At 34.4% G+C, this 13,989-nt stretch overlaps 1 protein-coding gene across 7 annotated transcripts in view; it reads right to left on the bottom strand.

Moving 5' to 3' along the window:
- The window catches only part of YWHAZ (tyrosine 3-monooxygenase/tryptophan 5-monooxygenase activation protein zeta), a 34,132-nt gene that overhangs the window by 15,570 nt on the left and 4,573 nt on the right, over nt 1–13,989 (bottom strand). The gene's annotated exons all lie outside the window — the stretch shown is intronic.

Raw genomic sequence — 13,989 nt, 5'->3', positions numbered from 1 at the left:
GTAAATTTGTTTGGAAGTCCGGAAGCCTGGATTTTGGTACTAATTGCCACCAAGAGGAGTGCTAGTTTCAAATACAAAAGCATGACCCGCCCCCCTCATTCAATTTTCTGTTGTTTTACTCTAGCATTAACTTCAAAATCTCCCTTCCAATTTTATCCCAGGAAAGCTTCTAATACACCATCCACCCCACCACTATTCCTTAGATTTTCTTTGAATTCAAGGTCACTTTTTCTCTCTTAAATGAGAATAAGAATTTGTTGACTAAGGGTCCTTAAACTCAAAAAAATTAGTAAGTGCTCATTATAAAGTGTTTATCCAAATACCTGACACAACTAGATGAATCCATCTCAAGTTGAAAATACAGTGAAGTTGAAAATGCACCTTTTATACACCTAGGCAAATTTAATACACCAAACTTGCTGAACATCACAGCCTAGCCTAGCCTACCTTAAACATTCTCAAAACACGATATCCAAAAAATGCTGGCAACACCATACGATGCATTGCACTGGTTGTTCTACCCGATTGCATGCCTGACTGGGAGCTGTGGCTTGCTGCTGCTACCCAGCATCACGTGATGACAGAGGACTGCACTGCATTATCATCAGCCTGGGAAAAGATCAAAATTCAAAATATGGTTTCTACTGAATGCATATCACTTTTACACCACTGTAAAGTTGAAAAACCCTGAGTGGAGCCATTGTTAAGTCGGGGATTGTCTATATATTTATTTGGGCCATAAAGAACAGCCACGCCCCTTGACACTAAACACTCAAATTAAATCAATGGGCAGTGTGCTGTGATTTGGGCTTGCCAGTTAGACTACCCAAAGCCAACTAATGAAAAACATATTTTAAAGGAAAATTACAAGTTACAGAGCTGGGATATCTCATGTCCTGTCTAACTGGTTAAGTAACAAGGCAATATCATGTGTCTCCTAATATGATGCACCAAGGAGGGCACAGAATCAGATCCAGGAATTCATCCCCAAAATGCACAATCTGAATTTAATCAGGAGGAAATCACCAGACAAATTATAGACTGGCCAGTACTCTTGAAAAGTATCAAAATCATGAAAGGCAAAGACTGAAAAACTGATCCAAAATAAAAGAGAGTAAGGAGATAAGACAGTGAAATGTAAAGTATGATCCTGGATTGAAAATTCTGGACCAGAATTAAAGTGGTATAATTTATGAATAAATTCTATAGGTTACATAGTTTATTTTGTCAATTATTTTATTAATTTACTGACTTTGATAAATTATACTATGGTTATATAACATGTTAACACTTAGAGAATCAGGTAAAGGATGTATAGGAAATTCTTCCTATTTTCCCATTTTTTCCTGAATTTGAAATTTCAAAATGAAAAATTAAAATATAACTGGTTAGAAAGAGAATTTAATATGTAGAAAAGGTTATTTTCCTTTCTGGTTATTTAATATTACAAATATTATACAAAAAGTTTTAAAGAAAAGTCCTTTTTAATAGTGACTATTTGCTGGAAGATAGCATTACCAGTGAGTTCTATTCTCCATTCTTGTATCTTTTTTGTGCTTATCTGTTTTTCAAACTTCCTTACCAAGTTTACAAATTGGTAAAATTTGTACCTAGGAGATGAACAGCACTAAAACAAGGGATGAATTTGTAAATAAAAATGAGGGATGGAGAGAAGGTTCCTACTTTGTCTTAGAGACTATTGCACCAATTGGTCAAAATAGTAAATGTAATTTTCCACAAATATAAATATTCACAAAATGTCATTAGCAAATAGTAAATACCCCAGAATATCAAAGCAAAAAATCAACCTCTACTGAGACATTTATGGACTGTAATTTGAAAATAGAGCTGGGGTAAGTCTCCTGGAACTTGACCTCACCAAATATGTGAGTGGAAAAGACCAAAGCCTCCATAACCCATTCCTGTTTTAAATGGTACTATCATGGCCCTCTTCCATGAACACAACAAAATGAAGAGAGGTTAAGAAACAGACATTTATTCCGTTCTCATATGTATCATGCCCAAAAAATGCTGGTGGTTAAAAGGGAGACAACAAGAAACTGAGGCACAAGGGGGCTCAAATGTGATTCCTGTTCTTTTCATTTAAGTATAGAACCGTAAAATATAGTCTAAAACTGTATCATCACTTTTAATGAAATCAAACATAGTTATTCTGACAAGCCTCTATCCCTCATAAAATCCACACATCTTATAGCAGAGTAAATATCATGTTTCGATCTATTAACGAAGGGGATTCTACCGTAAGGGACAGAAATGATTAATGTGTATGACATGACCTAATAGAAGTCACTGAACCTGAGCTTCATTCAGTTCCTTGATCTGTGAAAATGAAAAAGCTATATTCTAGATGCTCTTTCAAATCTAAAATTCAATGATTCTATGAAGTTCAATTCTCAATTTGTTTTACTATTCAACTAAGAAACTCAAACTACCACATGAATGTAAATTCAAGTATCACCCTCAATAGGAAATTTAATTCCAACTCTACAGCACAATGTAGAGAAGTTCAAATTTCTAGTCTTGCACATTCCCTTGATAACAAAGAGAAATTTCTCAGAATGTTCACTTTATTTTGTAGAGCCACAGCCTTTTATCATTCCTAGATTTCTAAAAATTCTAAAACAAATGCAGGCTTTTTTGTAGCACTAGGGGCCCACCTATTTGGAAATTAGTCTCTTACTCCCTCTTGTGGCTGGAATGGTTTCCTTTCTTTCAAGTACAATTTCATCCTTTGCTTCCAAACAACCAATTAGAAAACTGTTACACCAAAATTGCTAAAACTCAGGTGATATAAAGAACTAATTTAGCCTATCTGCCAACACTTTGACTTTAAACTCACCTTTTTGTGTAATGTTGGCCTAACAGTAAAATTTTAAGTATTCTATGATTGATAAGGTCATACAGATATAAAGGGACATCATATCTTCGCTTCAAGGATGGAATCAGAAGATTTTGACCACTTACTGAATTAACATTTCCTATTAATAACAGATGGCAAATCTTCATCATTTAACTTTTTAAAAAATCAACAAGGAGTTTGATAAAACCAAGATATATTATCCTTGGTGTTTAAAGACTGTTAATACCTGCCTAAAATTTCATTGTAATTCCCGTTAAAAGCTAGAAAATTGCTCCCTGATTTTTGCCCCTAAATGATAGATCTGCACAAAACTTCATGCTGACAGAGAGCCTGGATTTGTTCTTGAAAAATCAATTGGGTGAAAGGGCTAACTATAAGTGGGACAAAAAACTGCTAAATTAAATCAGGCTCAGAGAATTGCATGCCTCTGGATCCTTCATGTTAGCAAAAATAATCCCAGGAAAATCAAGTGTTTTACCTCATACTCAAAATGTAGCTCCTAAAGATTAAAAGTAAAATGGCAAAAAGTACCAAAAAGAATATACTGAGCATTAGGTGACAACTGTTAACATTGCTCGAACACTCGGGGGTTTTTCCTTCTCTCCTCCTTTAGAGCCCCCTTTACAGTTGGCATCAACCTCATGGATTTCTCACCAGTCAAGGCCCCATTTTTCAATATTTCCACCACACAGTATTTTTTTTTTTTTTGGTTTAAAACACCTCATTTTTGGACAGTGTTTTGTAGCTTGCACATGCACATTGTGTATTATGCATAAACTCCCTAGTGGGACTAGATGTTATCAGCCACTTTTCAAAAAAAAGTTGAAGACCAGCTCTTCCATATTTGGCCAACAGGCAGTACTTTCCCTTTCATTCTGTTGTTGTTATTTGCGTAGATGTCTGTTTTCCTCTCTAGGTTGTCGAGATTTTTTTTAAGAGCAGCGGGTTATCTTTATATTTACTTTTTATAGCATAGGGCTTATAAAATAGCAGGTAATAGAGTCTGCGATTTACTAAAATTCTCAAATTAAATCTCAAAATTAATATATCAAGCCACACTAAAGTGGTATCACAGAGGTACAAAAGGTCAAAGCAGTATGTTTACTGTTTAATCGCTCCATGGTTAGCACGTGTGTTAACTCAGTAATTCTCAAAACATTCTAGCTCATTCCCATTTTGAAGACGTGGAAAGATGTTATACCTTGCCCAAAGTCATAAAATGAATAAAAATCTCGAACCCAAAATGTATGCATAGCCTCAGCTAGGTTGTAACACCCCTTTAAAGTAAGGTACTATATACACTTTAGTTTCCTTTGTTTTTAGAAATATTATGCAAGATTATTCTTCAAGTCTTATCCTTGTCATACAATTAAATTAAAATCTTGTGATAATCCCCTTCTATCAGATGAAAACAACCAAAGGTGAAAGTGGACGGAAAAATCATTCCTCTTAACAAAGAGAGCACACTCACTTTGGGATGTCGTATTTCCAAACATGATAGCAAAGTATTCATCAGATTGGATGAACTGAGAATACGCTTGCTCTAAGAATACAACAGTCTGCCTTATAATACTGTTCTCAACTGTCAAGTCCACAGAATTACATTTTAAATGTAATGTGTTTTGGGAATGAGAAAGAATAGCCATAGTATAACTAACAGTTGTTTTCATGCAGGATTTAGTATTATTTGTACATGTCAATATACAAAAACAAAAAACCATAAAAAACCTTTTGTAAATAAATAAATAAGGATGAATGAATGAATGAATGAATGAATGAAATGCTGTTTTGGTCAGGATTTTCATCAAGTGCCCTTGGGATGATTGTGGTCAACATACGTCCTTTCTAAATCCTAGGCAAAAAATTATGAGCTAACAGTTCCTGAGTCTTGAATCAACAAGAAAAGCAAGTCTTTCTCAGAAATGCACTTGTAATCAATCACTGAGAGGAGAAACACTCAATTCACCACTGGGTTACTCGGTAATATTGCTAATTTACAGTAACTCCTATATCCCAAACCTTGTTTACAAGATGGGAATTAATCTTCACTAAAAAACGTTTCTAACTTCTCTAATGATGTCCAAGTCATTAAACAGTTCAAGTAAATGAAATTCAAATACAACAAAAATTGAGCACATCTTGCAAATTAAATGCAACAGGACCTTTCCTAGATTTTAAAAGAACATACAGGCCAACCAATCGAACAGTCTTATTTTAGTCTAATAGATTAACACTTGGTCTCATAGATTAAATAACATTTGGTCTAATAGATTAAAATCTATAGATTAACATTTGACTGTCCTTACGTTCTTACTTTGCCATCCCACCTATAATTAATACTACTGTCAGCACATTTTTCTTTGGGGGAGAAGGGAAGAAGGTTCACAATAGTCTTTTATTTGGGGGAAAAAGGAAGAAGGCTCACAAAAAATTCTGTCAAAAAAAATTCACAAATGCTTATATGCTGAAATCTTTTAGTAATCTATTCCAATGTAAACAAATATTGCCCATGCTATACGAAGGATCATACTGATAACAAATCAGCTATATTCATGCATGCTTTGCTGCCCCAAGATTCACACTGTAGCAAAAGAATGTCAACAGAAAATTAGTGAAATCTGCCAAGACTATTCTATACCATGTTACTACTCTTGTGACATTATACCTTAACAGAAAATGCAAAACAAAGTCAATGACAAATGACAACTGCTACTTTGTAGCAATTTTCACAGATACTCGTTTTTCATTACAGGAATTTCTAGAGAGCACACGAAGAATGACTGTTGCACAGAAATGTACCTCGTATAATGGGAACTGCTGACATATGGTAGCTTTGTACACTATTCCTCTCAAGCCTAATTCAAATTTGCACCACCTAAAAAATATTAAGCATATCTTATTCCTTCAGTGTACTTTACAAATTAAGTATCACAAAAGTCAATGGTCCTATTTTCAAGAATGAAGGAATAAAGTCAATCCTCTAAAGTTGAAAACAACTTAGACATCGAGATTAAAATAAGTTCTAAATCAGAGTAATAAAGCAGAAACCCTCAGGCCATAAATATGGGAATAAGCAATGGCTCGCTTGTATCCGGAAGAGTGAGAACACCAAACTAGAGATAAAGACCGGTGTGTAGGGGATTTTGGCAAAAATTGAGCAGACAGAAGGGAAGCAGTTACTTCATAGAAAGAAAAACAGCTGTCTGCAGCATAGAACTAGGAATAGAAAATGAAGGTAGCAAGTCTGAGTGAATGACAACCAGAAGCAGTAAAAGGTTTATACTGTATCTTTTGTCCATTAAATTAGATTGTTTATCCTTACAATATCACTTTCTTGCCAATATGCTTCTGAGGAGCAGAGTAAGGGGTAGTACTACAACTAGTACAATGGGAATGGCAAATAATCTGGGTACTATCCGTGGGAATATATTATACAAATGAGTACCAACGTGAATGTAAAATGTTGAGAACCAATGATCTACTCAATGCAGTAATATTAATTTGCAATCAGAAAATGAGGTCAAGACTTCTGGTCAAGATGGCGAAGTAGATTTGTCCAAACCCATACAAAGTACATCACTAAGGGTGAACCCTAAGGTAAACGATGGACTTTGGGTGATTATGATTTGTCAATGTAGATTCATCATTTGGTGAAAAAAAAAAAGTACCCTTCAGGTGAGTAATGTTGACAATGGGTAAGCCATGTATTTGTCAGGGCAGGGGAATATAATATGGGAAATCTCTGTACCTTCCTTTAAATTTTCTTGTAAACCTAAAACTTCTAAAAAAAAATCTTAAAAACATTTTTAAAACAACAAAATGAAACCAAGATGTCATTTTAATTAAGTCTAGAAAACGTCCTAAAATTAGGTAGTTAGAAAAGAACAGGTATTTTCAAAACGAAGATGAACTCTGGTTTTCAGGATATTGAAACTGACAGCAATTCTAATTAAAGAGCAATGTTTATTCTCAATGTTAAACCAACATAATAAGCAAGAACTATGGGAACCAAGATGAAAGCACAATAGGGATCTCAGGAATTCTAGGAAAAAAAATTCTAAGGCATATTAGAATTTCAGTGAACCACAGTGTTTTGTGTTTTTTTTTTAACTTGCTGGCATCAGAAAACGCAATTCTGACTTTAAAAAACACCTTATCTGTCTCCCCTTCACCCCCCAATATAAATGTGCCAAAGATAACCTATTTCAGAATCAAAAATTTGTGGTCAAATTAATCTCAGTAGTCCAACAGCATGTAATTCCTTATTATAAAAGCAGAACTATCTCCTATACTGGGCTCCCTCTACGGGCTAAAACCACTTACCAGATTTGAAAATACATATTATATTCATGGGGTAAAAGACCCTAAGTCTTTCAGAGATGAAAGCCCCGATTCCAAAAAAAACACGTTAACGTATAAACGATAACTAACACACTATGAGGACACTGAGATATATATTGTTATTATAAAAGGAGAAATATATTGTTATTATAAAAGGAGAAAATTCATCCGAAGAACTGAACCAGATTATCAGAGATCAAATCTTAAAAAAAAAAAAATTGTCAAATTATAAAAGGTCTGATTTTCTTTATGAAAACTATTTTTGCATGTCTACCAACTCACCTTTTAAGAGGCAAAACCTTTTGTCATTTCCTTAAGTTTTCCATGCCGTTAAAGTTGCCCATTACTCAGTTTATAACATTATAGTAGGCCCTTTGTGATTTAACCAGTACCCATCTCTCTTTCTACCGGGTTCCCTGAAAATAAGACCTAGCCAGTCCATCAACTCTAATGCGTCTTTTGGAGCAAAAATTAATATAAGACCCGATTTCATATTACATAAGACCAGGTTTTATATTAATTTTTGCTCCAGAAGATGCATTAGAGCTGATCATCCGGCTAGGCCTTATTTTTGGGGAAACAATGGTAGAGTTTCTTGAAAAATTACTGGAAAAGCTTTTAGATGAAGCAGTTCCTCCTACCCATCTAATGTTCTGATAGCATGATCTAGAATGCAACAACTCTTTTACATAACCTTCACATAATTTGGTGGATTAACCAAATTCTGGCTTACACCAGGTTCTTCATTCCTAGGTAAATGCTCATGACTTGGGCTAAATGCTTGAGAATAGGTTTTTCTAATCCCCTTCAGCTTCTATCAGCAATTATATCCTTATTAAGAGTCAATTTGTTTCCAAAATTATGCCGTTACACTTGTTATAATTACTTAAAATGTTATGTTACTTAAATGTTGTAAAATATAAGTATGAAAAGATGTTCCTATGAAAACTAAGCTGAATGCTTTGGAAAAACTAGTTTTTAAGAGAGTCACACACACAAAAAGACAACCTAAAGATTAGACAAACTGAAAGATTAGAATAAACTACACATTTCTAGAAGGATTCTGAACTGACTGTTTAAGTTCTCTCTACTATGTAAACTCAAACTGCATTTTATAAAAGATGCACTTGTAGGGGTGGTTAGCAAATTATTTCCAAACTGTGGTTCTGTATGTATTCAAAAAAAAGGTCTTTAGAAATGGGTAAACATACACATCTGTTTTAATATAAATCTTTAAAACAAGCATGATCACAAAAATTTGAACTACTTTCCAATTAACCAACTAACTAGGATGATTCTACTCTATTACTGCTGGATTAGTGGACATTTATTTGGTCCTGTCCAAATATCCATGGAGATACTTGATCCACTCAGACCCATCTACCTAGCCCCATGTGCCATTCATTACCAGCCAGCTAGGCTACCGAGACAAGAAGGGTTATTATTAACAATACAGCCACAACACAATTATTGTACCAGTAAAACATTACAGTATTTTTATGTATTAATCCTATAAACCAAAATTCTGAATAAATGTCAGGGACATTTTCTAAGCATGAACGTTTTTGATAGGACCACATATCACGGATCTTTTGGCATGGACCAAATGTCCTGCAGGCCCACTATTGAGGTGTTGCCAATAGGATTTCTTTACTGATAAAACTGTGTTCGTGGGGTGGTCTGTTAGCTCAGTTGGTTAGAGTGTGGTGCTAATAATACCAAGGTTGCAGGTTCAATCCTCACATGGGCCACTGTAAGCTGTGCCCTCCTTAAAAAACAAAAACTGTGTTCTCAAAAAAAACAAGGAAAAGAAAAATTATTCTTGGTAAGCTTTTACAACTCTATGATAGCTTACATTTCCCCTTCCTAATATGAATTCCTCTGCTAAGACTGAATATAATTTCTTGCTCAGATTAAGAAATTTGGGTCATTATTTCATAAATTTGCATGCTCCTCCTATACTTTTGAAAATCAAGTTTTTCACTCTAATTCCAATTTCAAATCCTTTAATCCTTTCCTTTTTTTTCCCCCGAATCCTTTTACCTTTCTATTTTTAACTACCTTCTTCATAGCTCATCGAATCACCAAACATCTCCAGGTCATCTGTATCTTACTGGGATTCTTCCTACCTGTTCAAGTATTGCTATACTACAAAAAGGATAGGTAACCTGTTGCTCTTTGATCAAGGTGGTGGTTATTCTTCCACTTTCCACCAAGAGCAAACACCTAACTTTCCATTCTCATTCCTTTGTTTTCTTTCATTTCCACTTCATTTACCTCAGACTTCCAAAATGTACAAAATACCTCACCATGTAGAATACGTAATACTTATTGTGAAAACTCTTTATCATGAAGATGAGTATAACACTGCAGTTCTTTTGAGAAGCCGTTACTCCAATAAATGAGCTACCTAGTAATTTTTCAGCTTACCACTCTATACAGCAATTTTTAAAGTCCAAACACATATTAATATACCCAGACTAGGGCAGCCGGTTAGCTCAGTTGATTAGAGCAATTAGCTTAGTTGGTTAGAGCCCGGGTGCTCTTAACAAGGTTGCCAGTTGGATCCCCACATGGGCCACTGTGAGCTGCGCCCTCCACAACTAGATTGAAACTACTTGACTGGAGCTGATAGGTCCTGGAAAAACACACTTAATAAAAGTTTTTTAAAAAAGGATTAAATATACAATGATGGAAAGAGAACTGACTGGGTGGTGAGAAATGTGATGTATAGATGATGTATTACAGTACTGTACACCTGAAATCTACGTAACTTGACTAACATTTGTCACCCCGATAAACTTTAAAAAAAAAAAAAAAAAAAAAAATATATATATATATATATATAGATATATATATATATATATATATATATATATATATACACATACATACATACATATCCAGACTAGGAAGGACCCAAAAGCTGCCTGGTTTCCTAGCTTGCTCCTGTTTAATGGCAGTTCTATGGGCTAGAGATAAAAACCAAAGCCCAACAACCACACCTTAAAATAAAAATGCAGAGAAGCTAAGATGGAACTCAGTCAAGTTACTGGAATCACTGTTACTGAACTACTGTTGCCAACTGTTACAAAAGTTAGACTCACAATTTTACTGTTTCATCTCCTATAAGTAGAAGAAGCCATTTGTTCCCTTATACTAGTGGCTTTCAATTTTTTAAATGAAACTTTCAAAGTTTGATGGCCAGTATGGACTCTCTATTCCACAAAAAAAATAGTTTTTAAGGCTTCTTGGATCTTTTAAATCCCATTCTTGGACTCGAGTTGCGAGATCACTGCAGGCAGGCTTGTACTCTTGTCACTGCTTCTAAACAGAACCCCCAAACAGGGCGCAGAAGGTAGTCAAGAGCGTTCCTTGATTTTCATTCTCCACAACAACCCTATGGGGTGGATATTCCCATTTAATTGAGCTCAGTTTTCTCAAAGGATTAAGTAATTTCCTTAGGCCAAGCAGCTATTAAATAGTAAAAAGTTGGCCTGACTCAAAACCTGGAGCTTTTTACACCACTGAATTTTTATTTGAATTTGAATTAGGTTTTCTAGTCTGTATTTCCTCATTTTGTTTTTCATTTCATCATGTTCAAGACACACCTATCCAATTTTTGGCTTCTTCTTGTGAGTTTACACAGAAGAGGTTATCAGGGACCACTAGTGTTAAGCGCCTCCCCTACTTTACCAAGAGAGCTTTCTGGTCTATGATCTGGCAGGAAAAGTAGACTGCATTAGTTCACATATGCAATTTCAAATTAACAGTGCAAGAAAAGAACCCCAAGTTCTTTTATAAAGCAAGGTCCATGCTGTGAAGAAAATGCCACTAACCACTTCCCATAGTAATGCTCTGTCACTCTTGTACAAAGTAACATGGTCCCCCTGCTTAGTAAATGGTATAAATTAAATAGGTGACAAATGCACATAACTAGAATAGTAGGAACCATTTAATAACAGACTAAAGAGCTCTTCAGAAAAACTTAGAATTCTGCAGATTAGTTCCTTTTTATGGGAAGTGGATACTTTCTTGGCCAGGTGCTCAATAGTACAACGAACTCTAATTCATTACTGATGCCACCAGCCAATAATATTAATTCTGAAATATAATTACCTGCTTATTTTCCTCAAAAAAAAATCAAAGTTCAGATGAGTAATAAAAGTTACAACTGATTATATTTTTATCATGTAAGATCTTAAAATATAATTAAAACACTTCCACAAATCATCAAGTTCAAAGATGATTTTCTCTAGGAGAAATATCAGTTCTGCTACATTTTATTCTTCCAATTTAGTAGAAAGGGGGAAAGGATTTTATGCAAAATGTTTCCAGAGTCAACATAACCTGTTTGAAAAGATGATAAGGACAAGATGCCTGCTTGTAAAAGAACCACAGTATCAGTAAATACCAAATTTTCCCAAGTAGAAACAAAAACAGCCCTGAAAAATTAGCAGTGCTGCTGACCTAGTTCTATTATCCTCTTTTCCAAAAGAAGCCCTTTTGCTCATTTATTTAACAAGTACTTGAGTATCTACTATATGTTAGGAGGCAGAGGTCATGCAAAGATCACCAACAGAGTTTTACTCTTGAAAAGACCAAGACTGGAAGGAAAAGCTTGTTTAGAATTCTGAGCCTTTTGTATGGAAAAGGAATTAAAACTTTCAAAGTAGAAATTTCAGTTACACTTGGTAAGAAGCCAGTGCTGTTCTGAAGAAGAGCACAGATGACCAGTATTCAAACACTCTTAATAATCATATCAACAAAGAGAAGCTATTTAGAGATCAGTTATTCTCATCCACTGATCCTATGCAATACACTTTTCTTGATAACAAAAACAAAGTTAAAAAAAACTGCTACAGTCTTTTCCTGGGAAAATCTTCACACCAAGCTTTTATACTTTCAGTGTGTAAACATGCAATACCTACCTGGAATCACAAATAAGCTGATTAGTAGAGAGTCAATGTTACCATGTCTCCCTTTATTCCTAAAGTTGACTTTTGTCTTAAGGGAAATTATAAATTATAAACCCTTGAAACTGAAATAAAAATTATTTGATCTATCAGGTATAATAATTGAGGGGAAAACACCAGAGTGAACAAAATTCAGTAACAGGTACATAGGTACTAAGTAGTGTGGGGTGGGGGGGAACCAACACATTTCTTACTGTAGAAAAGCATGGTTATTTTCGAATTTTAAATATCTTACTACCTTCCCAATGAGAAGCAAATCACAAGGAAAGCATTGTCATTTAACCTCAACAAATCATGGTATTCCTTTCACATCTTAGAAATAACAGCTATCAATGTAAAGATTTCAAATAAAACCAATAAAAATGCACTCAAGACAAATACTACAAGACGACTTTGTGAGCCCATGTTAATGAAAAATATAGTCTCGAGGATGTGAAATACAGTATAGGGAATACAATCAAAATGTTGCAAAGATTATATAAGGTGCCAGATGGGTCCTGGACTTATCAGGGGGATCACGTCATAGACTGTGTAGATGCCTGACCACTCTGCACTATACACCTGAAGCTGAATAATATTCCATGTTAACTATAATTATACACACACACACACACACACAAAATATATGTATCTATCATAGGATGTAATGTACAACATAGGGAATAGAGTCAATGGTATTATAACAGTTATATACGATGTCAGAGGGGTAGTAGATTGGGGGGGTTATCACTCTGTGAGGGGTATAAATGTCTAACTATTATGTTGTTTTGTACAACTCAAACTAATTTTAAAAATTTAAAAAATAGTTATATTTGTAAAATGAATGGTGAAATATGGGGAGAGGTGAGGGAATGAAGACAATAAGTAAATCTTGAATGCTCAAAAAAAATTGTTCTTTAATGAGACAGCCTGAAAAAAATATCATTTAAGAAAAATACTCATAATTGAGGAATTGAACCTATTCCATTAATAATTAAAAGCTAGCATAAAAACAATCATACTACCAAACTTTAATAAAAGCCTATACTGCTCTTTATAGTTCTTCCATGAATAAGATTCAAGTAAGTATTGCACCTGGATTTCCATACTGAGTCCCAGATTCAGTAACCTGTCCAGAGAAATTGGGATACTGCATCTCTCTATATATCAGACCCCTACTATACCGACACCCAATGTGTAATCTAAAGTCCCGCTATATAAGGGTAATCATTTAGTATTAGGTTGGTACAAAAATATTTGCGGTTTTTGCAATTATTTTAACCTGTTAAAAACTGCAATTACTTCTGCACCAACCTAATAAAGTCACTTTAAACATTATTCCAAACACTGGTTCCTTAAAAAGGTAAAGTATTAATATATATAGGATGCTATATGATAAATGGTTGGATATTCTACCAAGTTACACTCAGACACAAATTTTTCTGAATCAGAAAGCCATCATTTGTTAAAACAATAATGGCCAAAATGTACTGTTAAATTCTTTAAAGCTTTTTAGAGAAGCAGTGTTTCAACACAGTAGATACTGAATACTTAAAATATTTCTTGACTGAACCTGGAAAATCAAGCTTGAGTTATTCACAATTTTTCATTCTGGTTGTCAATGTTCAAAATTAACTTCAACACTTGAATGCAGGAAAAGGCAAAAACAACTGTAAAGGCAGTGTTTCCTGCATGGCTGACACATTATATTAACATTATAGTGACTAATCCAAGGAAGGACAGGTACTATCTCTATAATGAGTCTCCTATTACATCTCTTTTACATAAAAACAAGATATGTAAGGTTCCTGT

The sequence above is a fragment of the Rhinolophus hipposideros genome, assembly GCF_964194185.1.
Source record: "Rhinolophus hipposideros genome assembly, chromosome: 13".
Classification (NCBI taxonomy): domain Eukaryota; kingdom Metazoa; phylum Chordata; class Mammalia; order Chiroptera; family Rhinolophidae; genus Rhinolophus; species Rhinolophus hipposideros.
Note: the sequence above shows the minus strand (reverse complement) of the source record. Positions and strands in the feature narration are given on the sequence as shown.